Below are 24,925 nucleotides of genomic sequence, written 5' to 3' on the forward strand. Positions count from 1 at the left end.
AATATCTTCAGCATTTTTAATACAGTACATCAACCAGATCACCCCTCGATCGTCTAAACTTGTCAGAATACAATATACATTTATCCAATGCGATCTTGTAATTTAACCTTTTTTCAAAATCTTCTTAGACTGCATCCATCTGTTAATATGTCAACGTGTATGTTGTGATAATTACATTAAGCTAACTGCCCTTATGAAATACAGGTAATGGCTCAAACTCCAAGAGAGTATAAATGGACACAGCTGGAACAGTTGCTTGGCAATTTTATGTCATCACTAAGTTTGACGGACAATAAACTTGCTGAAGGTAAAAGACAAGCTGCTGCGTTCCTCCATCACATACTAACACTTAATATTATCACCAGCTCCCCTCCTCTTAATGTCAACATGCTTCCTGAGATGTGGTGCCAGAACTGAACACTGCACTGCAGATGGGATTTGATTCGAGCTCTGTTCAAGTGTAGCTCTTTCCCCTTTGTATTCCAACCCATCTGAGAAGACGGCCAACGTTACATTAGGCTTTTTTTTGCACTGTTCACTAGCTTTTAGTGATTTGTTTACCTGGACATCCTTCTGCTCCTCCACAGTTTCTACTCTAGTCATTTATTGATTCACAAAGGAAATTTCTTTTCAAACTGCTCAGTTTGTGGTGACTTCCACTTTTGACCTAGCAGGACAACTCTCTTGAATTTGCTGTATGGAGTGCTGTCTTATGTCCACATCATACAAAATTTATTGAATACTTATGCAATTATATATCCAGTCAGAGTTTGTATCAGTATTCCCTTTATTAGGTGAAAATAAATGATGGTTAACCTTGCAACAGCTCTTGAGTACACATAAGCCATGAGCCACAAAATAAAAGATTGAATGATTTACAATGTTATCCCATAAAAATTTTTTTTTTGGAAGTTTACTTCGATTACAACTGTTTATTGCCACTATATGACTATTTCACTTTTATCATGTACCTTGATGAAATGGTATAGAGTGATATCAGTGTGCTATACCTAGTTACAATGGATTCCAGAGGGACAAAAGTTGTGGAAATCAACTGTTTGTGTGGTCAATACAATACATGCAACCTGCATGTTTACATTACCACTGAAGACAGTTATGTCATATGCAAGGCTATTTAGATAACTGTTAATTTTTTTTTAAAATCAAGAAATATGCAGTAAATAGACAATACAAAAATGTATATTGTCCCAGACAAACCAAGTATATCTGATGAGCAACTGTGTGTGTTTGTGTCCGCGTGCATGTGCATGGAATGGGAGGCTGCACGTCTACTTCTCGGTAGATGTAAAGAATCCTATGGTACTATTCAAGGTTGAGCAGGAGAAAAAACTCTATTTCCATGAACATTTTCCCCTCAACCAACATCATTAATACAAATTATTTGGTCATTTATCTCTTTACTACTTTGTGGATTTTGCCGAGTGCAAAACCGTTGTCAAAAGATAGGAGCGTCTAAAACTAGAAGGCATAGGTTTAAGATGAGAGGGGAGGGATACAAAAGGGTCCAGAAGGACAATTTTTTCACACAGCATGGTGAGTGTCTGGAACGAGCTGCCAGAGGTAGTAGTAGAGGCAGGCACAATTTTGTCTTTTAAAAAGCATTTAGATAGTTACTTGGGTAAGATGGGTAAGGAGGGGTATGGGCCAACTGCAGGCAACTGGGACTAGCTTAGTTGTTAAAAAAAAAGGGCTACGTGGACAAGTTGGGCTGAAGGGTCTGTTTCCATGCTGTAAACCTTGATGACTTTATGTTTCCCTAAATTAATGTTACAATGTTAAATAGAGCTGATATAGGAAATAGAGCTGATATAGGAAAGGAATTTTGCAGCACACCAGTTTCTGCACCACCATTTTCAGCCTGAAGCGAGGTCAGGGAGATGAATGGAGTTCAGGGTACAAACACATGAGTCAACAAAACCAAACAAAATGGCTTCAATTGTGCCTGTAAAATTTCTGACCCATCCAAGATTTGATGCCAAATTCAAGTAACAACTTTGGAATCAAAAGAGCAGATTAAAGTTATGTGTATACATAGGAAACTTGATCTCCTGTTCAGATGATGCCACAGTTTGCATATAATGAAAAGGAGGAAACAGGAGTAACCTTGGGGCAGATGCACAATGCCCCTGTGGGCATAGCAAAGGCAACATCAGAAATTGTAGCCACTATTAACAGCAAAGGAAGCCGAGTATAGGAGGAGGGAATATTCTGATTAAGTAGAAAGAAAAATCAAATCTTTGAACCATTTACATCAGGACAGAGATAGAGCTTATTAGGAGAGTCAAAGAAATGAAACTTTGGAGACTGTGACATGGAAATCCTAAAAATAACAAATGGGGAGAAGTCTAGTAAGCTGCCAAACAGAATTGAAAAGTGAAAGATATCACATGAGTCTGAAACTGGAAAGTTATCAAAGGTTGACTGTCTTATGATTGAAAGGTGGCTAGGGTTGATAAGCAATGAATTGGGGGGCTAGAAGTTGCAGTGGTTTAAGATTAGAAACTAGAGAGAGGAAAAACAGGCTTATGGGTGAAGAAAATAATTCAGAGAGACAGCTTTCGAATAATGGACAGGAACAGTTCCTTGTTCTATTTGTTTTATATTGAAACATCTCAGTAAAATTATTTAGCATATATGGTCATTTATTGAGCTCACATGCACTGTTTTAAGTTGAGCCAGTCATTGGAAACAAAAGATTTGAGAGAGCTACTGTGGTTCACATTGAGAAACATGAACTTAAACAAAGCTTCAGTCTTTCAAATGTCCTTCTGGTACAATGACATCAGCATAGCAAAAAGGTCACATTATAATCAAAAGTTGCTGCCTAAGCTCACTGCAAAAGCCTTTTTACAAAAAGTTCTAGTTTTTCCCCCACAATAAAAAGATTGATTCCCTTGAGCGAAATCAGTGTGAGATACTATTTCAACCTCACATGCAAGAAGGGCTAGCATCATAACCAAATCACATACAGCAAGACTATTCAAACTTTTGTTTGGAAGAACTGGCCAAAAGTACAGATATAACCCCAGGAGGCTCCATGAAAATGTTGATACAATCCTGGGACCCTCCCCATATTAGCTTCTAGATAACAATGGCAGTTCTCTATGAGTAAACACTACTAACACTACAACATGATTGTACCTTTTGGAATTCAAAAAGTCAAACGAATAATTGGAAGCAAGAATTTGATAAAGCATTGTGTCACATTTAGAAGCCCCCATTACCTTTTTACTCTGATAAAATACGCTTAGTCAAAATGATACAAGGAAGAGGTCCAAGCCACACCACACCATATGCACTCTCAAGCCCTGGCAGTCCAGCTCCCGGTTTCCTCCCACAGTCTGAAAGATGTGCTGGTTAGCTGCATTGACCCAAAGAAGCGCCAGAATGTGGTGACTAGGGAAATTTCACAGTAACTTCATTGCAATGTTAATATAAGCCTTACTTGTGACTAATAAATAGTTTGTGCTGTTTGAATTTTGTGGCCTTGAAGATTGGGGAATGACTGTTTCTTTGTAATGTTACCTCATTGGCAGATGACAGATCTTAGTACTTCAAATCCCACTATCTAACAACTGGCAGTGGCCCTCCAGGATTACGATTCTTATTAAATGAGTGAGAAATTTACTGGCTTGTTTGGCGATTTGCTGCATCGGCAAAGTGCTGATGCCAAACGGTTGGCTGCTTTGCGTGCCTGACATTTCCTGCACTCCAATTGGTCAACTCTTGACCCCACCTGACCCAACTTGGCCTGATTGGCCCAGCCTGGCCCCAGCCACCTGACTGCTTGGGAGCACCCAACACAACCTCAAGGGCTAATAAAATAGATAGTTCTTTGCATGTTTAAAAAATACAAGTCTTGATAGTCGTACATTGAGAATGTTAAAAAAAAACCCATCTTGATGCAGGTAGTGATAGTTATAACTGTGCAGGGCAATAAAGTTAAAGCAATCACATCAAAAAAGCCAGAAGAAATTCACAATATCAGATCCAGCTTTGTTAGCATCAACAGAAAAGACAGATGAAGCACCTTGCTGGAAAGTGTTCTAGAAAGGCTAGGAGCTCAGGTTGATAGAAAAGATTTCCACATGTACTCTAAAGTAACATTCTCTTAATATCACATATTCCCTATTCATTACATTACCAGAAACTGGCAAGACCTGAAATCCTGATGTGGAGATGCCAGCGTTGGACTGAGATAAATACAGTAAGAAGTCTCACAACACCAGGTTAACGTCCAACAGGTTTATTTGGTAACAAACGCCACTAGCTTTCAGGGCTCTGCCCTTTCGGCAGGTGAGAAGGGAGTTCTGATCATAAACAGGACATATAAAGGCACACACTCAGTTTACAGAATACTGATTAGAATGCGAGTCTTTACAGCTAATCAAGTCTTAAAGGTGCAGACAATGTGAGTGGAGATAGCATTAAGCATAGATAAAAGAGATGTGTATTGTCTTCAGACAGGACAGTGAGATGTTGCAAGCCCAGGCAAGTCATGGGGGTTACAAATAGTGTGACATGAACCCAAGATCCTGGTTGAGGCCATCCTCATGTGTGTGGAACTTGGCTATTAGTCTCTGCTCAGTGACTTTGCGCTGTCATGTGTTGTGAAGGCCACCTTGGAGACCGCTTACCTGAAAATCAGAGGCTGAATGCCCATGACCGCTGAAGTGTTCGCCAACAGGAAGAGAACAGTCTTGACTGGTGATTGTCAAGCAGTATTCATTCATCTGTTGTCGTAGCGTCTGCATGGTCTCCCCAACGTACCATGCCTTGGGGACATCCCTTCCTGCAGCGTATCAGGTAGACAACGTTGGCTGAGTTTCAAGCGTACGTACCATGTACCTGGTGGATGGTGTTCTCCCGTGAGATGATGGCATCTGTTTCGATGATCTGGCATGTCTTGCAGGGGTTGCTGTGGCGGGGTTGTGTGGTGTCATGGTCACTGTTCTCCTGAAGGCTGGGTAATTTGCTACGGACAATGGTCTGTTTGATGTTGTGCAGTTCGGTCCTGGGATTGGCAGTTTTGAGACACTCTTAACAGCTTAAACTGAGATATGGAAATAGAGGCCAATGTGTGCTTAAACTTGGCAAGCAGACTGTATGGGTAGAAGTCAATAAATACAAAAAAAACTTTGGTATTCCTGTTCCATAGCTTTTTAAATCTCTAAAATTCAATAGACACCTGGTGGCATTAGAGAGGCATAGCAACTACACTTGAAACTTTCTGCATCTTCTGAAAGAATTCTGTGACCCATTTTTCTCTTTACATTGGTAAAAACTATATTGCTTAATATGAATACTATGACCATCATTTTAACTCATTTTATTGCATGGATACATTTGTGGAGCATGGGATAGGGTAGTCATTTTGTGTGTGGGGGTGTGGGTGTGTGTGTGTGGGTGTGTGTGTGTGGGTGTGTGTGTGTGGGTGGGGTCAGTGTGGACTCTGGCAAATAAGCGAGACAGATGTAAAATAACAAAAGCAAAAATAGTGGACTATTAATGATACCCCAATTTTTAGGATCTTTGTGACAACATTCCAATACTGGAACTAAACAAATATATCAGCACCAGCCATGGCTCTGTAGCACTCTCCCCTGAGAGTTACCAGGTTGTGCTTTCAAGTTCCACTCTAGGACGTGAGCACAAAAATCCAGGATGACATTTCAGTGCAGTATTTAGAAAGAGCTATATTAGATATGCCATTTTCCAAGCGAGACAAACCAAAGCCTTGTCTGTCCTTTCAAGTGAACATAAAAGGTCCCATGACAGTACAGTATTTCAAAAAGTAGAGAGAGTTATTTCTAGTGTCGCAGTCAATATTTATCCCTCAGTCAACATCACAAAAGAGTTTGTGAGAGTTTGCTGTGTGCAGCCTGACTGCAGCATTTCCTAAATTGGTGAGTACACTTAACAAAAGAGCATTTTGTGGTCACTTTAGGATGACATGAGGTGCTACGTAAATGCAAATTTTTAAAGTATTATCATTAGTGACATTGCACTCTAGTGGAAGACCTTCAGAAGCTTCAGCAGATTTGAATATTATTAGGAATTAGGAACTATAACAGGACTACTGGAAATTAACTAAGGGGAACACAATGCTGTGGAGTAAGTTAGAGTGAAAAAAACACATCCAGTTTTACTGGATTGCCTTCAGCTTTGCTGTAGATGTTGGGGCAGTGTAAACTCTTACTAGAAAACAAAACAGTAGGGTGAAGAGAGAGAAGGCCATTCAGGTGAAGAGATGAAAAAAGTAGGGTGGGGGGGGGGGACCATTGTGCATCCCCTGATCTGCCCAGTGTCCACAATTCCTGCTATACTGATTTTTCATAGCATTTACTCGAATCTTTTTAAGTTTGTTGAATCAATCATTGCTTCTGCCTACTTTGATGTCCATCCTACAGAGGGAAGAGGCAGTGGTGTAGTGATAATGTTACGGGGCTAGTAATCCAGAGGCCCAGGCTGGTGCCCAGAGGGACAAGGATTCAAATCCCACTACAGCAACATGTGGAACTCAAATTCAGTTATAAATTTGCAATTAAAAACTAGTCTCAGTAATGATAACCATAAAACCATTGTTGATTGTCATAAAAACATGTGGTTCACTAATGTCCTTCTGGGAAGGAAATCTGCTGTCCTTACCTGGTCTGACCTACATTTGACTCCAAACCCTCAACAACGTGGCTGACTTTTAACTGCCCTGTGAAACAGCCTTGCAAGCTACTCGGTTCAACAGTAATTAGCGATGGGCAATAAATGCTGGCCTTGCCTGCAATGCCCACATCCCACGAAAGAACTATACCACTGTACATAAAAATGTTACGCCAACATACTCGTTTCATTCTCTCTCTTCTACATTTGGCACTTTAGCCCCCTGTTGTATAATTTATGGCCATGCTATGCTAATTTATAATTCTGCTCCACCAACTAAATAGGGTGGAATAGGACTTTTCCATATGCTGGTCAATGGCACCCTTGATCCTGCTGGAATTCCACAGCTTCCCACTACTTGAATTGAGTATACATTCACTGTTTATGCAACTGGAACACTCTGCAGGGCGGAAGAAATAATACAGCATCGGCCAGCTACTGCACCTGAGTTCTGGCAGTTCTGGCTAAGAAATATGAAAGTACATTGTTTCCTCTAGGACACCCCATAGCTTAGCAAGGAGATGCTGTAAGGATATTGTCCTCTCCAAATTTGGTGGGTTTCAGGCTGCCGTTTGGCCATACTGTGTTCTTGCAGGTTTATAGGTCAGAATTCTTCCCAAATAATCTAAGTGTCAAATTCGCGTGAAAATTCGCTGGCCTCTCACCCCCCCTGCCCATCCCCCACAGATGTCACTGGCCTCTCATGCCCCCCTGTCCCCCTCCAATATTGCTAGCCTACCCACTCTCCAATTCCAATTCCCCCCTTCCTCACACCGGGGCATCTCAGTGCCAATTGGATGAGCAGGGGGCACACAGAAACAGTGTCATTCGCAAGTCAGTCGGCATTCTCAGGTTTCGGCTACCCAGGGGATGGCTGCCAAGGGCATCACAGGCAGCGAGGCGTGGATCACAGCTGGATACCTCCACCTCCAATGTGCATCCTGGGGAGCACCCAGTAGGCCACACAAGATTAGAAGGTTGTAGGTTCACTAAAAGGGCATGGGTAAAGGTCACCAGTAGTCATTCTTTTTGACTAACGAAGTAAATTAAATCAAATTAACTGAGGAGATCACCAGTAGTCAGGATTAAGTTTTGTTAAATGTTAAGAGAACAATAAAGCGTTATTTTCACCTCACAGTCGTAACTAATCTGTCGAATTCTTCCACCATAGAGCTGAGCGTTCCCCAATCCCACGCATCAAGGCGCAGACTGCTGTGCTGCATGATATTCGGCCAAATGTTATAGACTGCCTGCCCTACTTTCTCCACCATCCATCAGATCCTGTTATGCCCCCTCCCCCTGGTGGCACCCCTGACCCTCTGTCCCACACACTTGTGTTCCCAACTCTTACTGCTACATGGGTCCAGGTGGCAGTGTGCATTCGGTGAACAGGTAGGAGTCAGACTTGAGTGGTACCGGGGTAGGATCTGTGCCTTACACTGAGTTGTCGTCATCCTCCAGCCTTCACCAAAAACTTGCTACCAGTGCTAGCCTAGAACCATTAATGGGCTGTGATGTTGGGTTGGGTTGGTACGGTACAATGAGAAAGGGTGGGAAAGTTAATGAGAGACGGTGGGGAAGGTAATGAGGGGGAGGGGCTGGGATGAGAGAGGATGGGGAAGAAGGGTCATGTGGGTTGAGAGCCAGTTTGGGGTTGTGGGGGTTGGCGGCAGTAGTGGAAGTGTGTTCAAAGCTGGTGCTGTGTAGCGTGGGGGCTGCTATGTGATGCGGGCTACTAAAAAGGCCTCCCTTGCTGCATGGCACCTGCTATCGCTGCATGCCCTCCATCCTCCAGCAGGACATCCACTTTGGCATGTTGCCATTCCTCCTCCAACTGGTCCCCCCATGGCTGAGAGATGTTGTGCAAGTCATAGCACACAGTTATGATGCATGAAGAACACCCAGTGTCATATTGCAGGGCACCACCAGAGCGGTCCAGACGGCAAAACCCATCTTGAACAGACCTATGCACCACTTTACTACAGACCGGGTGACAGTGCAGGCCTCACTGTAGCGGATCTCCGCCTCAGTCTCGGACCTCCGCACTAGCGTCATCAGCCTTACCTCAGCAGGTAGCCCTTGTCCGCATGAGCCATCCCAGCAGCCTGGGCTAGTCTTCAAAGAGCCCAAGGATGTCTGACTGCCTCAGCACATACGGAGTGTCCACAACAGCTAGGTGGCATGCACAGACCTGCACGATGATTATCCGGTGGTCACAGATGATCTGGACGATCAGGGAGTGAAACCCTTGCAGTTGACGAATGGCTGCCCCTCACCTCGCGGGGACTGCAGGGCAATTTGTGTCCCATCTTCTACCCCCGGACACGGGCATCCCTGCAATGACCATGAAGCCTGCAGTCCAGGCCTCCTGATGAGCCTGTCCAACATCAAAATTGATGTACTGGCCTGTTCGGGCATACAAGGCATCCATGACCTGGCGAACACATCTGTGTACTGAGGCCTGCGAGATCCCACAGAGGTCAGCACTAAGTGCATGAAATGACCCTGCTGCATAGAAATTAAGACCATTGTCATCTTAACGTCTTAACCCCTCTCCTCACACAAGCGCTGGACCGTGTCCTTGGATACGTGGAGACGGTAACAGCACATAATATCCGATAGCCCCTCAAATGAAGGCCTGGTCCAGTACCACCTTTGCCCCTGCATTTTTCTGGCCACCCTTTTGGGGGACTGGTCTTCCAGCTCCTGGCCTTCGTGGGCAGACTCCTCCCCTCCTTCCTCAGGGCTTGCCACTGACTGCTCCTGCAGTGGCCTCCCTACGCGCTCCACCTCCTGAGCTGCCTCCTCCTTCCCTGCCGCCACCATGATGGCCAGCTCTAAACCAAGAAACCAAGACGACTTCCATCTTCTGCACGCTGGGGGGTTAGAGAGAGATTGATAGATACATGTCATTGCTTGTATCTACCCCAGCACCTCTCCCACTCCCCCCTCCAAATCCCTCACTGGGACCAATACCCCCACTTGTGGATGTTGACAACACAACAAAATCTGTGGTGCCATGTGTCACCTGATTAGGTTGCTTGCCATTAGCATCACGAACATGGCAAGCCGGGATAGCATGCAGGTTGATGTGCAGGTGTGACCATTGCGCACCCTTGAGCCATTGCCATAAGTGCAAGTACAGCATTCCCTTCTAAGCATGTGTTGCATGTCAGGGACAGACGCCTTTTTATCAAAAGTTGGGTTCCCATTCACTGCAGTATGGGTTCATGCAGTATGATTGTCTAATTTCGCAACAGCATCCCTGCTTGGAGCACCAGTTGCTTGATCCGATTAGCCCTCAAGCAACACACCCCTCCCCCGCCTTCAAAGCCCCAGTACTCAGTCCTGTCCCTCACCACACCCCACAGTCAGAACAAAGGAATAGCACAGTGGCTGCAGAGAGCAACCTAACCAGCAGGACCACGGTACAGCACCTGAAGATCTCCAGGAAGCTCCCCAACACGAGCGACAAATCTCCAGGCTCTGTTTCTAATCTCCCCAGCACGCTGGGGGCTGCAGATCCACAAAAAAAATCTCCTCACTCCTGTTCAACGCTGCCATACCAACTCCTGATTTTTATATAGCAGTTGTAAGCTCCGCCAGAGTGACATCATGCCAGAGAGGTGGGCAACGCTAATGATGTCACGGACCCACTAGTCAGAAGGTAAGGTATGTAAACACATGCAAATGTCCATTAGACTGATTTTCAGCATGGTTCCGCTGGCATCAAAAAACTTGGGTTGGGGGAGGCTATCGGGGCGGGAACGCATGCACGAATCCTGCGAATCAGCCAACGTGAGAATCTCCCAGGCTGGTGAGCTAAGAACTTGGTGCAGCAGGATGGGAGAATCTATTCATACTGTGCTGAGGCACCAGAAGTTGAAAAAATAAATTCTACTGGGTCATATCTTTTCAGCTGGCCTGCTTCCTTTGCTGACATCATATACAAATAATTGTCCTTCATCTGTTCTGCCAAAATGGGTAGTACATCAAAGGGTGAGCCAGCATTGCAAGATCCTGTTACAAATTTTTGCCTTGCCTTACCCTCCCCTACAATGCCCTATGCACACCAAAATAAAAATTCAAGGTACTTGAGATCTGGAATACTTTGATGGGATCATCTCTCAGCCTTCTCTTCACTGTAATCATTCTTCTTTTTTGCTGCCTTTCAGCCAACTCAAGAGTCCAACTGACTACCAGTCTCCACGTAATCCTTTAGAAGTCTCGTTGGGTGCATGCAATCTTACCGGCTCATCACACTGGTCCACCAGGAGGCAAAAAACCAGGTTCATGCCCGATTTCTTGGCTCTCATGATCATATAGGTCCTGGATTGCCGGTGTGATTAGCCTTGCATGGCTAATTTAAATATTAACAGTGAGCCCAGGACACTAGCAAGGATCACGTATGGTCCCCACCAACTGAGACCTGTCATGATGGCCTCACCGGTGGGATCGGAGACCATCGAGTCCCAATTTTATGCATGCAAAATGACATCCTCTAGCTGTGAACAGCCAGCTTTCCGGTGAGAATAAATTCCATCCACTCCCTCTACTGGCATGAATCACAATTTGCCTTTTTATTTTCACGAAGTGGCATAAGATTGTATCTGAAAGCTAGCCAAAGAAAATCAGCATGATTCTCTCTCATTTTCACACTTGCTCGGCACTTAGAATCATTTTGGTAAGATTTGGTGTCTTTGTCACAATACAACACTGTAACTAGAACTAGAACTCGGGTGGCAGACCAGCACTCATCTACAAATCTAATTATATCCAATCTGTACTCTACCTAAAAGAGGCCAATCTGTGCTCTATTTCTCTGATAGGAGGTTACTGTTCTGTTTGTTCTCTTTACCACTACTACATTCTGTACAGTTGGCTTCCATCTATCTTCATTCTTCTTTCTCCGATCTCTTGGCTATGAATTATTCTACATTTAACGGCAGTGGCCGCAATTTCTCAGCTCAACTCCTAATCTATCCAGATCCTTCTGTATTTGATGGCCTGTTCTTGGTTGTTTGCAATGCCTCCCAGTTTAGAATGATTCACAAAACAGAGAACTTTATTTCTGTCAAGACATCAAGTAATTTACATATAAAATATGCAGCAACATAATAGCTTTGGGGGCAGTCCATTAATTAGCTCTTCCCATGATCCAAGACAAGGTGTAAATAGTGTGTGTTTCTTTGGCCTAAGCCAATAGACAATCCATTTCAGAAGCATTCCACCAATGCAGTGCCTTCCAGTCAATTTTCAATATGACAACTGGATTGAAAAGTGAACGAGGAGGAAAAAGGATGTGGGCACAGTAAAGGTGGAGCTTTCTACCATAGTGTGTGGCACAGAGGAAAGGAAGAATGAAAATTAAGTTGAGGACACAAACAAGTAACAGGAGAGGGGACAGAGAGAAGGGAGCTCTGACAGTGGCAGGTCAGTGACAGGATCTTCTCTAAGGGTCTCAACGACCTGACGTCAGGATCAAATAGGGGTCAGAAGCTCACACAGTGAGGGAAACTTATATTCAGCTGTGACTTTCCCCAAACTGGCTAATTAATAATGGAAGGCTGGCAAATAAGAAGTCATCCAGCAATGAAGAAGCAGAGACTGCTATTTCAGGTAGCTAGGAGACAACACCTCTATTTTGAGGTGCCCTTCCTCAGACTTGCAGCTAAAAACAGACAGGTTGTGAAGGCTCAGAAGCTGGCTGGAGTTTTGTTTCCAATCCACCACCTTGGTCAGCTGCTGGAAGGCTACCTGGAGGCAGCTTACACTGGAATTTTTCAGTCAACCTCTGAAAATAGGTATCAACAGGCCTTTAAACATCCTTAACTGGCTACTCACCACTTACAGACAAGTGGTCTCCCCACCCACTACCCCTCTCTCCCCTTTGTCTCAGGAAAAGAGTTTTGGGGGCCAATATGGTGGTGCAGTGGTTAGCACTACTGTCTCATAGCACCAGGGACCTGGGTTCAATTCCCGGCTTGGGTCACTGTCTGTGCGGAGTTTGCACATTCTCCCTGTATCTGGTTGGGTTTCCTCCAGGTGCTCCAGTTTCCCCTCACAGTCCGAAAGATGCGCTGGTTAAGTGCATTGACTATGCTAAATTCTCTCTCCATGTACCTGAACAGGCGCTGGAGTGTGTCAATTAGGGAATTTTCACAGTAACTTCATTTCAGTATTAATGTAAGCCTACTTCTGACACTAATAAATAAACTTTAAACAAAAACTTTAATCCTTAGGAGATAGGATGGTGCTGCAAAAGTAGCACACTGGCCAGCAGCCAGAAATGTTATTAATTTAGTTTACATCACAAGCAAGCTTACATTAACACTGTAATGAAGTTACCATGAAAATCCCCTAGTCGCGACACTCTGGCGTGATCAGGTACACTGACAGAGAATTTTCCACAGCCAACGTACCTAACCAACATGTCTTTGGGACTGTGGGAGGAAACTGGAGCACCCGGAGGAAACCCACGCAGACATGGGGAGAACATGCAGGCTCCACATAGACAGTGACAGAAGCCGGATATTGAACCCAGGTCCCTAGCACTGTAAGGCAGTGATGCTAATCACTGTGCCACCTACTCACCCATTTCAGGACCTAAAGGTTTAGCATCCTAATAAGTATCTATATATGCACTGAGGGTGGGGTGCAGGGCAGGGTTCAATTTTCCCTTTAAGCTGCGCTGCTGTTCACACAGGTCAGCCCCTTTACAATGTGTATGTATGGCCACACAATAAATTTCTAGGGCCATGCACTTGAAGAAGTTACCCATGCACTACAAAGAAATTAGAGTGCACTGGTAGAAGTGCGAGTGAAGTGAAAAATATTAGATCTAACACATAAAGTGAATGGTGGAGCAGGCTCGAAGGGTCGAATGGCCTAGTGGTGAAGGGTACAATGCAAAAGAGAGCCAAAAGCAAATTTTGTCAGAATAGACAGAGACAAACAAGAAAGAGGTATATTTATTGTTAGCATTTGGGTTGGGAAGTCGAAGATGGTGGCACAGTGGAAAGAAAGAGAGAAAACCAATAGAGAGAAAAACCTGTGCACTACACTTACCGAAGAGAGTACACCAGAATGTTTGCTATACCAGTGAGCAAGATCATTCTGTTTCCACAAACAAGACACAGTGAGGGGGGTGGGGGGGAGACAGTCACAGGGACTGACCTCAGTGCTGCTGTTAAATGTCAGTTATTTCCCCAACATAAAAGATCAATTGTACCTTGCTTCAGTGAGACGAAGACTTCTTTAAAAAAAATCTTTCTATTGTCAGAAATCCAGTTATAAAATTTGAACGTGTGTAAAACTTGAGTTGCCTTTTTGTAGTGCTTGTAGGCTTAAGAAAAACAGTGCTCAAAATAAAAACACACTGCTGTGAGAGACATCAAAAAAGGATTAATAGATTTTACACTGGTGTGTAAACCACTAATTTGCAAGTTAAATCTTGAAAAATGCAGGTGCTGGTTGAGTTTGTTACCTTCATGTGGAGTTGTTTCAAAGAGAAGGTTGGCTGAGAATATATCACATTCATAGCTTAGAACGGAAGCCATGTGAATGCAGAAGACTGTCTAGAAGGTGCCTTTGCAAGGGTTCTAGTCTGTTATTTGCATGGAGTATAAACTGTGCCTCACCTAAAGCAGACAGTGACAAAGGTTTGATATGGCTTTGCTAGGTCTCAGAGGGAGGTCATTCTTTTGTAGGTAAAATATTCCACTGCAGGCAGAAATCAAAGAAAGCTGATTTACAAAACGTAAATAAAACATAACGAAAACAACTTGAACCTTGCCTATTCATGGATAATTGATGGTAATGTGAGTCATACGTAATAAATCTACTGACCTCAATCACATAAAAAACAAACTTAGAGAAAACTCAACATTTCTGTGTACACTCGTGTGTTCCACCCCCTTAAACATGTTACAGGGGGAAAAAAACTGAGAGAAAAGCAATGAGAATATAACGTAGAAAAACACTCTTCACAGTACACACCTTTTCTATGCAGCCATAATTTTCCTTTTTGAACAAAGAATGTTTGACTCCTTGAGTAAAGGAAGTTGCCTCTGGCTAATGCTGGGCTGTACTGTCAGTATCTGAGTGCACCAGATGTCTGCAATGGTCAAAACAACATGTTCTGCTGTGGTGCATATTAGCTCCAGCCTATCACTCCGCAACGCACTGTTTTTCCAATGAGGCAGACTTACAGCAAGCATAGCAACAGCCGCGCAAGCGGATTGGCTGGCAGCAACACTGAAACCCTGTGTCCAAACTACTATAGTTTCCTGCTTAGCAATAGCCAGTGCTTTTCTGCTCTCAACTGCAAACAGGTAAATTAAAGTTCCGAGTACGACAGCAACTTGTCACAATGGCAATCGTAGGACTGAGCCAGTGTGTATATTAAACGATACAAGAGCCAGACATGCAGTCTGGAACTTTAAAAGGTCTGTACGTAACGAGCAGGGGTTATAATTTATGTAGTTATTAAGCAATTCTTTGTTACATAATTCTTACAATGCACAAAAGTTATGGAAATTATTTTCCCAATATAAAAATAATCAATAGATAATTCCTAATGGGTCTAAAAGGAAAGAAAAGCCATCTAGATATTTATTTTTAAATTAAGAGAAAGCTGCCTTCACTGCCCTTCCTTGCTTCTAATCAGTTATGTTCATATGCAAAGGCAGGTTTGCTTAAAGCAGTTCCCCAAAGTGAAGCAATTACCAGCCTGATGGTAAGTTTTTAAGGGCATATCAGTCAACTCAAGGAGGAGTGACTAATGATTCTTTTTTCCTGCACAATAGTTGAACCTCCTATGGTATCCATTAAGAGTGCTCATTATCAGAATAACTCCACTTTCTCACCTCATCAAAACAGATTCAATTAAGGAAACTGATGAAGTTTCTTTGGGGGCAGCCTAGAGGCACAGTGGTTAGCACTGCTCCCTCACAGTGCCAGGGATCCGTGTTCAATTCCACCCTCGGGTAACTGTGTGGACTTTGCATATTCTCCCCGTGTCTGTGCGAGTTTCCTCTGGGTGCTCTGGTTTCCTCCCATAGTCTAAAAATGTGCTGGTTAGGTTAATTGGCCATAGTAGATTGCCCCTTAGTGTCAGGGAGATTAGCAGGAGTAATGGGGATAGGGCCTGGGTAGGATTGTTATCGGTGTTGGCACAATGAGCCAAATGGCCTCTTTCTGCACTGTGGGGATTATATTAAAAAATGTTGAGAAAATGCTTTCTTCAAATCACAAAGCAAATGAATCACAAATGTTGAAGACTTCAATGTTAATCCTATTTTTTTTCAATAAAACTGGCAACAAGACTGTAACACAATCATGGTTCTCACGATGACTGTAAACCACTCAACAGAAATAATCTTGAATTGTAGAGTGTTTTACAACACTGTCTTTAATCTGGAATTTCAGTTCAAAGCCACTGCACAGTAGAGAAGTTCAAGATCTTCCGGTGGTTGTAAAGATCTTAATCAAGAGCCTCTCTGCAAATGTATTGATTTTACAGGTCAGCTATTAAGGCAAAGGACATCACGTTCAATCCCGGGTCTACGCCAAGTTAGATGATCTTAGCTGCGGGCAGTTATTCAGCATCTTCGGATGAGGGAAGATGAAATCAGTCAGCATAAATTTTCCTACTGGAAAAGTGTATATTGCAATCAGGATTGGCTATGACGGTCTCCAGAACCTCAAGACACACAAATAATGGCAAGGCGCGGAAGTATCAGATGACATTTGGAGCCTATGGAACCATATTGAAACCAGGAGTCAATATTTTCAGAAGAGACAGCAGTGGATACTGGTCAGCAAAGTATTACACGCACAATGGTCCTAGGCCTGAGAAAAGCATACCCCTAAATAAACACCAGCAAGTTGATAGTGACTTGAATGGGAAATGGACAATAGTTGAACTTCCTATGGTATTCATTAAGACTGCCTATTATCAGAATAAACCCACCCTCTAGCCTCAACAAAACAGACAGAGTTGAGAAAGTGCTTTCTTCAAATCACAAATTATTAGTCACTTCTTCTTGAGTTGAGTGCTGTGCCCTTAAAGACTTGCCAATGCAGGACAGGCTAGTTAAGACAAATTATTTGTATAAAATAATTATACTGTGTCTTGGAATGCTTTAAGTCAAAGTCTCTGAAGAAAATGGCTATTTCTGGTGTTGATTTACAGATACTAAAAAGTGCTTGTCATCATCTGAACCCATTATGCTAAATTTGTATTATCAATTATTTATTATTGGAGGAATCTACTGTGACGATACTGTGATTAATAATTAGAATACAAGAGGAAAAATTGCAGACAACAAGGTGAGTTAGCTCATGATGGGAGAAACATGGTTACTACCAACAACTTAAGAGGATTTTATCCAATAGCCTACAGGCAAAAAGATAAAATACAAACAAGACTCTAAATTTAGAAATCCATTGCTCTCCCAAAAAGTAAACAAAAGATTACAGATCCAAATCAAAAGACTATTTTCCACTAGAATTTATATTAAAAGCTTTGAGGAAAACTAAATAATTGTTGGCCAAAACTGTTCTGAAATTGTGGAATAGCAATGTAATCATGGTAGTCACTCATAACTGGACAAATCCAGTTTAATCAGTCCTTTAATTTTCAGATCAAAGAAGTTGCAGTACCAGTCTGGCAAAGACACTAAAGTTGTAATTCATCAGAAGCACCATAGTAACAACCGTATAGCTGACAGCCATGAATTAAGTGCTGAAATGGCAAGTCTTTTTCACCACTGAAGTATATAAAGCAATTAAAACACAACTAAATTGATCAGAGGAAAAAATATCTGCTTCTTTAGATAGATGCAGTAATTCTATACAGTCAAAAATTCAAAGTCTAACCAAACACATCTACTATTGTTCTTCATGATGAAATCAGTTGTAAATGTTAGTTTATAAATGTCATCCACACCTCAAGTAATAAAACCGTACCACAGATCTGCTGAATCTTCTGGTAACACAGCATTGTATAAAGAAGGCAATGTAATTGATTGGGACATTAAATCCTTTAGTTGACAGGAAGTTTTGATACAGCAACTTCTGTCAGAGATGGTAATACAGGAATATATTTTGTTATGCCTTTATAAATGACTGAAGAATTTAAGAACTCAAAAGCATCAGCAGTGTTGACTGACTATTCCCAGTACAAGTACTTACTGTACACGTTCCAATAGAAGATGCAACAGAAGAATTTATGCCTGCCAGTTTTTACACGGAACTCCTTATCAGTTATTGTAACCACATACTTCTGAGGTCTAACATTTCATTCCCTTTTAATCAAAATGTGCTACAGTTTGTCTTTTTATTTCACATTTTGTGCTTTACTCTGGTTAAGGGATTTCATAATTGTTTTCACTGCAAGGAAAGCTTCAAATTATTTAAAATGTTCAAGGAAATGTAATTAACAGGTATGTCTAAAGTTAATGGTTATAAGATTATCATGATAGGTGCAAATTTCGAAGTGCATCCGGCAAAAGAAAGACCATCAAGACCTAATAAGTAGCATTTATTTGCCACTGTTTATAGCCTCAGGATGTCCAAAAGCATTATCCTGCCAATGGCTAACCTTTTTGGTGTAGGATGGACTTTCAGAGTCGGGAAGACTCCACACACCATTAAAAATGGAGAGTGGGACCTGATGTGCACATCCCATCCCTATTTCCAATTTTTGAGAGTAGGAAAAAGAGATGGGATGTGACTCACAGATAAGAGAAATCCAAACTCAGCAGGGCCATTTAAACTCAGTGCTGAGTTCAAACAAACCCAACTTTGGCTGTTACAAGGGCTTTAATTCAAATCATCAATTCATGTGTGCAGATGCAATCGCTCTTGAAGGATGGATAAGGTTTGTTCAACTGTCACGCTTCAAAGTTTTTTAAAACTCTAGTGCTTTAAAACATGAAATAAAGCTACAGATGTCAGTAATTGTTTTTTCTATTAAAAACACTTCTAGATTGCTTTGATTGAATCAGCAGCTAGTGTAGCATTTGTTTGTCCATTACTTGTTGGCATTTCCCCAAGTCTATTATGAAAGCTAGGTTGAGTTTCAACAGCTACAGTTATCTCAGCAGGGTATTCCAAGTTCACAGTTTTGTTGACAACTTAGAGTCTATCAAAGCTTTAGTTGTTATTGGTGTGGGAATGAATCAAGTTTGTTTGTTTTTATAAGGGAATATAACTTGAGATTTAAAAACTTTCAATGGGCTTCATTAATGGGAGATTTTTTACTACTGAATGCATGAAATGAGAGCTGATTTTTGCAAGTTTATTTTATTTCACCTCCATATGGCTCTTGCGCTCTGCCTGTGGTGGATACTTGGTGAACTAACATGGAGGACAAGACAGGTCACGTGGAGATAATGAGGAACACTAGTTAACATCAAAGTGAAATGGAGGGTTAGAGTCGGTGGTTGAGGGCCGGAGGACTTAACTGTTTTTGTTACAACAGGAACAAAATCCAAGATAACTGAGTCGAGCTACTGACCCTCTCACCATGCCTGCTCTTGTGGCCACCTAGAATCTGCTTCAGGGATCAGCAGGGCCTGACTCCTGCCTGCACCTGTTTCCCTGGAATGAAAATTATAAAAAACCAAGACGGGTCTTCCAAGTCAGTAATTTCCCAACTCAAGATACTCAGTTCAGTAGCAAAAATGCAACCCATTGGGACTGTTGTTTGTAAATAAACATATACCAGTCAATTTACACAGGTTGAGGTTCCACAACAACTGGTTATTAATCTCATTGCTAAACCAGTCTTGGCTGTAGTGGCTAAAGTACTAATGGGAGCAGAACACTATTAAAGAAAGACTTGCAATTACCTCTCACCACCCATAACCCCAAAGTGTTTTACAACCATTGAAGTACTTCTGAAGTTTCGTTACTGTTATGATAGCAAAAACTGAGCACTCTCTTGTATTTTCAACAATGCCATAGGATCTCTCAGGACCAAATGAAAGGCATTTAGGGCCTCACTTTATTTTATTAAAATATCGTCACAGATGCTAATGTTTGGTTAAGACAATCAAATATCAGCCTAGATCATATTGTCCTGAAATGGCGCTTGAACCTATGATGTCTTAGACTGGTCTCAGGTCGATTTGTAACCAAGTGTAATGTCACCATCCTTTGATCAAGCCAGTTCCAGTACCATTATCAGCTGAACTGCAACATTGAGATTTAGTGATACCATCTTAAATTACAGCAACAGCACCTTGCGTAATTCATATTAACCTTTGAAGGAATTAGCAAGCAACATACATGATACAGGCTTTGTCAAGTTTGCACTTCCTGTATTGTTAACACTAAACTAACATGATTTGCCAATATTTCCTTTTTGCGTACATGCTGACATAGTGCACAAGGAACAATACTTTTCACTGTATATTATTAATACATGTGACAATAATAAATCAAATCAAAAATTTACTGCACATCAGGTTTTTAAAATTGGGTCTTTGCAATTACCAATCAGGTGATAAGAACGAACAATTAAAATGCAGATTTGTTGAACATTTATTTGTTCTATATCTGTCACTGTCCCCACGTCTACCCCGAGGAAAGATTAATGCATAACTTCTATAGTGTCACTATCAGTGGTCTGCAGTCTCGCCAGTGAAAACAGCAGTGGAATTCTGGAAGTAGTATAAATGTATTGACTTCAAATAGGATTATAAGTGGTAGCTGCGGATTTGAAATGTTTCATTGTTTTCAATAATGCACTTTGTCCAGTGTTTAGTGGTCTTTATGCAGATGTTGTTACCTCAACCATTAAACACAACTGCAAAACTCTGGTTATTAAAAAAAATGACAGGGGATGTGGTCTGCCTCAGTCTTGATTTACAGCAAAACAAACTGCTCGATTACAAGCAGGAAGTTTGATGTGCAAGCCAAAACTCTCAACCACCGCCCTTTGGTTTTCTGTTGCTACAATCAGACTCACTCTGTGAAGGTATAATGTTCCCATATTTGCTGAAGCCAAATGAAGCCCAGAATACTGTTAACAAATCAATAACTTAAAGTTAGTGTAATTGGAACTAGTTAAATGAAAAAAATCTAGTCACAACAGATAATCTCTTAGACACTCATTGCTTTCCATCACATTTAAAATATTGGCAGCGATAAGGTGAAAATCTGCATCATTTTAACTAATTTCCATTACGTTGTGGCTCCTAGTTGTAAATAGACTGATGTGCATCCCACCTCCCACTGGATTCCTTTAACAGAATTGCTATACTTGTAAACAAGCTACCCAAATTGGAGCATAATGTTATCTACATGACCTTCACAGCACAATAATCTTCACAGCTGCCTAAACAGCCGGAAGTGATGTCGGGATGGCAGACACACACTAAGTTGTTGCTAGGTGGCGAAACCCATATCCTATTACATTGGGTTAATACATGTCTGAAGGCAGCTGGGATGATTAATGCTTGTGAAAAACAGTTTAGCTATGCATTCAACTTTAAAAACACTGTACTGCTGCCCTTTTTGAATTCAAAGCAATGCCACTCCATTTTTATCTCTTCAACTTTGTAACTTTTTGAGAGATTGCTGTGTCTTTAAGGGTAAAAATGAAGGGGTCATCTGACCTGTTCTGAAGTGTGCCTGACTATAGGCCTGGGTGGTGTGGTTATTAAAAATTAAAGGGAGGCCCAGATTGTTTCGTTAAAGGGAAGGTGTTCATGCTTGAGAGACAATCACAGCAACATCTGTATGTATAATGGTTAGACTTCTAGCTTGCAAGTCCCAGATGTTAATGAATCAGCAAGTGCATGTTTTGGCAAATTAAACTGATAAGCTAATTGCCTTACTCAAGACAGGTGATGGTTATTGGCCCAACCGCCAGTAGAGTATAAGTAGACACAGCTGGAACAGTAAGTGTATGTGTATGGGGAAATGGTAAGGAGTTTGTGTCGCAAAAGGGTTAAAGTTTATTTATTAGTGATACAAGTAGGCTTACCTACGTTCGTGACCAGGTGTCCCTGGAGAGGGAGCATGCGGTGTCCATGGGTGCAGTCGTCGCCTTCTGCACTTGCTGGGCATCGCAGGGGCTGGTGTGCGTTATAGACCCCTACAACCACATTTTGATTTAATGTTTTAAGTTTCCTTTAGACTTTGGTTTCTGTTTAGGCCATCCCCCCTTCCTTTTGGGGGGCTGCCCCTCTTAATTTGTCCCTTAATTAATTTGAGTTTGTTTTACTCGTTTGGCACATGAAAAGAACTACAAGTAGGCTTACCTACGTTTGTGGCCAGGTGTCCCTGGAGAGGGAGCATGCGGTGTCCACAGGCGCAGTCGTCGCCTTCTGCGCCTGCTGGGTACCGCAGGGGCTGGCGTGTGTTATAGACCCCTACAACCACATTTTGATTTAATGTTTTAAGTTTCCTTTGGACTTGGGTTTCTGTTCAGGCTGTCCCCCCTTCCTTTTTGGGGGGCTGCCCCTCTTAATTTGTCCCTAAGTTAATTTGAGTTTGTTTTACTCGTCTGGCTGTTAAAAGAACGACAAGTAGGCTTACCTACGTTCATGGCCAGGTGTCCCTAGAGAGGGAGCATGCGGTGTCCACGGGTGCAGTCATCGCCTTCTGCACCCGCTGGGCACCGCAGGGGCTGGCGTGTGTTATAGACCCTTACAACCACATTTTGATTTAATGTTTTAAGTTTCCTTTGGACTTTGGTTTCTGTTCGGGCCATCCCCCCCTCCTTTTTGGGGGGCTGCCCCTCTTAATTTGTCCCTAAGTTAATTTGAGTTCGTTTTACTTGTTGGGTCGTTGAAAGAACTACAAGTAGGCAATGAAGTTACTGTGAAAATCCCCTAGTCGCCACGCTCTGGTGCCTGTTCGGTACGCTGAAGGAGAATTTAGCACAGCCAATGCACCTAACCAGCATGTCATTTAGAGTGTGGGAGGAAACCCATGCAGACGTGGGGAGAACGTGCAGACTCTGCAAAGACAGTCGCCCAAACCAGGAATTGAACCAGGGTCCCTGATGCTGTGAGGCAGTAATGCTTACTACTGTGCTGCCTCTATAATTGAGCTGGATGCAAAATAAACTTGAAGATAAAAAACAAGCCCACTGTATCATTCCTCCATCATATACCAACATTTAATATAAGCATGGTAACAAAGGATGAACATTAAGCCTCGGTGATTGGTTGCTGCAGAACAGTTTTTGTCTTCACCCTCTGAAGGAAAATAAGTATATTGCTGTTGACAAATTTTAAGGGACAGTATGTCAGCAGGAAAATGCAAATTCTCAAGCTTTGATTATCCACTGATTTTCTGTGAGACTGAATGACATAAACAATGAAAAACAAGATGGCAATGTGAACATGGGTCACTGTTTTGCCCTAGAAGCAGCAAGGTATGGATTTGGCTTTGTCATTGCTGGGAAATTGCAGGATTAGGAAGTAGCAAGGTGTTTTCAGAAATGAAAGTAAATGATTTGGATAATGAAGATGATTGGACCTTCTGTTAACATTTTTGGGTAAATTTTACAATAAAGATAATCATTGAAAGCATATTAAGCATAGCCAATCTATGATAAATTTAAGAAAACAGAGGTATAAGAGATCTGAGCCTGAAATCCTGGAATCTGTATTGGCATTTAAGTTATTTGGCTATGTGCATATTTCTCATGTTGATGGACTTTTGGTATTGATAGGGATTAAATTTCATAATAAAGACATTTCCCTACAACAGAGGGCTAGTGCCCTAACTTTTTTTTAATTAGGAAAGCAGTTATTGAATACAGGCAACTCTGTGGTAAAGCAAAGGATGGAGAATTTGAAGGTGACTAAGTTTTGAGATCAACAAAACATTAAACACAGATTCCAATACAACAATAGGGTTACTGATAGGTTCCCTGAAGATGGCTGTTCTTGCTGATTATTAGAATTGAGACAAAGTGGATCTTGGGTGATTAAAACCAAGAAATGTTATCGGTGTGATTTCAAGTATCATTATGCAATGCATTGTCCAAAGAATCCAGTTTTTGAAATAATGCATAAAACAGATAATTCAGAGTGGCCGATTCATTCAACTGTGCAGTTTTAGCTGGTAGTTGCACTTTCAGTGAATGGGGTGGATTGATTTAACTGCTACCTGCAGTTTCTTGTTGAGGCAGATGGGAAGAAGATCAAGGAGTATGAAAGCTCTGTGGTTCAGGTTTGGAGATGACAATACCCTAATGTCTTCCAAAAGGGTAGTCCTCCCTTGCAGGATTGCTGGTGTCAGCCTTTTAATCAGTACAGATGTAGTTTCTAGCGACATAGCTCTATTATTAAGCAGATTGTCAATGAAAAAAAGGACAGATGATACTATACATTAAGAATGACAGAGCAATTGTGTTGGGATTTATATCATGTTGGATCTTTAATTTACTCAGGCCATTACTGTCTGTAATTAAGGAAGCAAGAAAGTTCTTGTCAAAGAGTTCAAGATGTCTTGTTAACTTGTAGGAATAAAGATTTGGTGGACAAAAGGAAGATGTATTTGGATGTTGTATAGGCAGTTTACACATCCAGTGCCACTAAAACAAAGCTTTACTGTGAGGTTGTGGAGTGCTTGATAAAGAATGAGATGAAAGTTGCCAAAGTCTCAGAGACTACTCTTCACCTTTTTTTGGAGAGCAAACTGACTGGTGATTTAACCTGAAGATTATTGCACCTCAGGTGAGGGGCAAGGTTGAGAAAGGCTTTACGAATAACCTCAACTGGAATTTGAGACCACATTGTTGGCATCACTCCACATCACAAACAAGACATCCAGCCAACGAAGCTAACCAACCCCTTGATAAAGAATACAACAATATTGAGAAAGTCACGGCTCTGAAATTTGTATAACGTGTCAAAGATACCACCATGTCCTGTTGAGTTTGCCACTAGCTAGGGAATTTAATGATGCATTGGTAATAGACTTAAAAGTATGGGACAAAAAAGGGAGTTTTCTCTTTGCTAAAATGTATAGATATGGTGACCAGATCTAGCATATCCATTATAATACATGGTGAAGGCAAACAGACCATTATCGATAACGTCATGGAGAAATGGGTGGGAACAGGATTAGGACAGCAAAGAAATTCCTGACCCATCATTATGAGGAATTTAAAGATGTGTGAAAACTTGAATATCATCGTTATGCACATTACAGTAAGCCCATTCAATAAAAGTACGTGAGAGAAATTATGCAGTGATAGAAAACATGTTACATAAAA

The 24,925-nt window shown here is 41.9% G+C and overlaps 1 protein-coding gene across 4 annotated transcripts in view; it reads right to left on the reverse strand.

Annotated features, from left to right (window-relative positions):
* The window catches only part of atosa (atos homolog A), a 114,549-nt gene that overhangs the window by 64,159 nt on the left and 25,465 nt on the right, over nt 1-24,925 (reverse strand). Inside the window, exon 1 of one of the 4 annotated variants that reach the window (XM_080214393.1) lies at nt 14,677-14,768. The exons of the other annotated variants lie outside the window; for them this stretch is intronic. The gene's annotated coding sequence lies outside the window, so the exon portion shown is untranslated. Of the gene's footprint in view, nt 1-14,676; nt 14,769-24,925 lie in introns of those variants that run through there. 4 annotated transcript variants of the gene reach the window in all.

This window comes from Carcharhinus amblyrhynchos, chromosome 28, assembly GCF_965287045.1.
Source record: "Carcharhinus amblyrhynchos chromosome 28, sCarAmb.v2.hapA, whole genome shotgun sequence".
NCBI classification, from domain to species: Eukaryota; Metazoa; Chordata; class Chondrichthyes; order Carcharhiniformes; family Carcharhinidae; genus Carcharhinus; species Carcharhinus amblyrhynchos.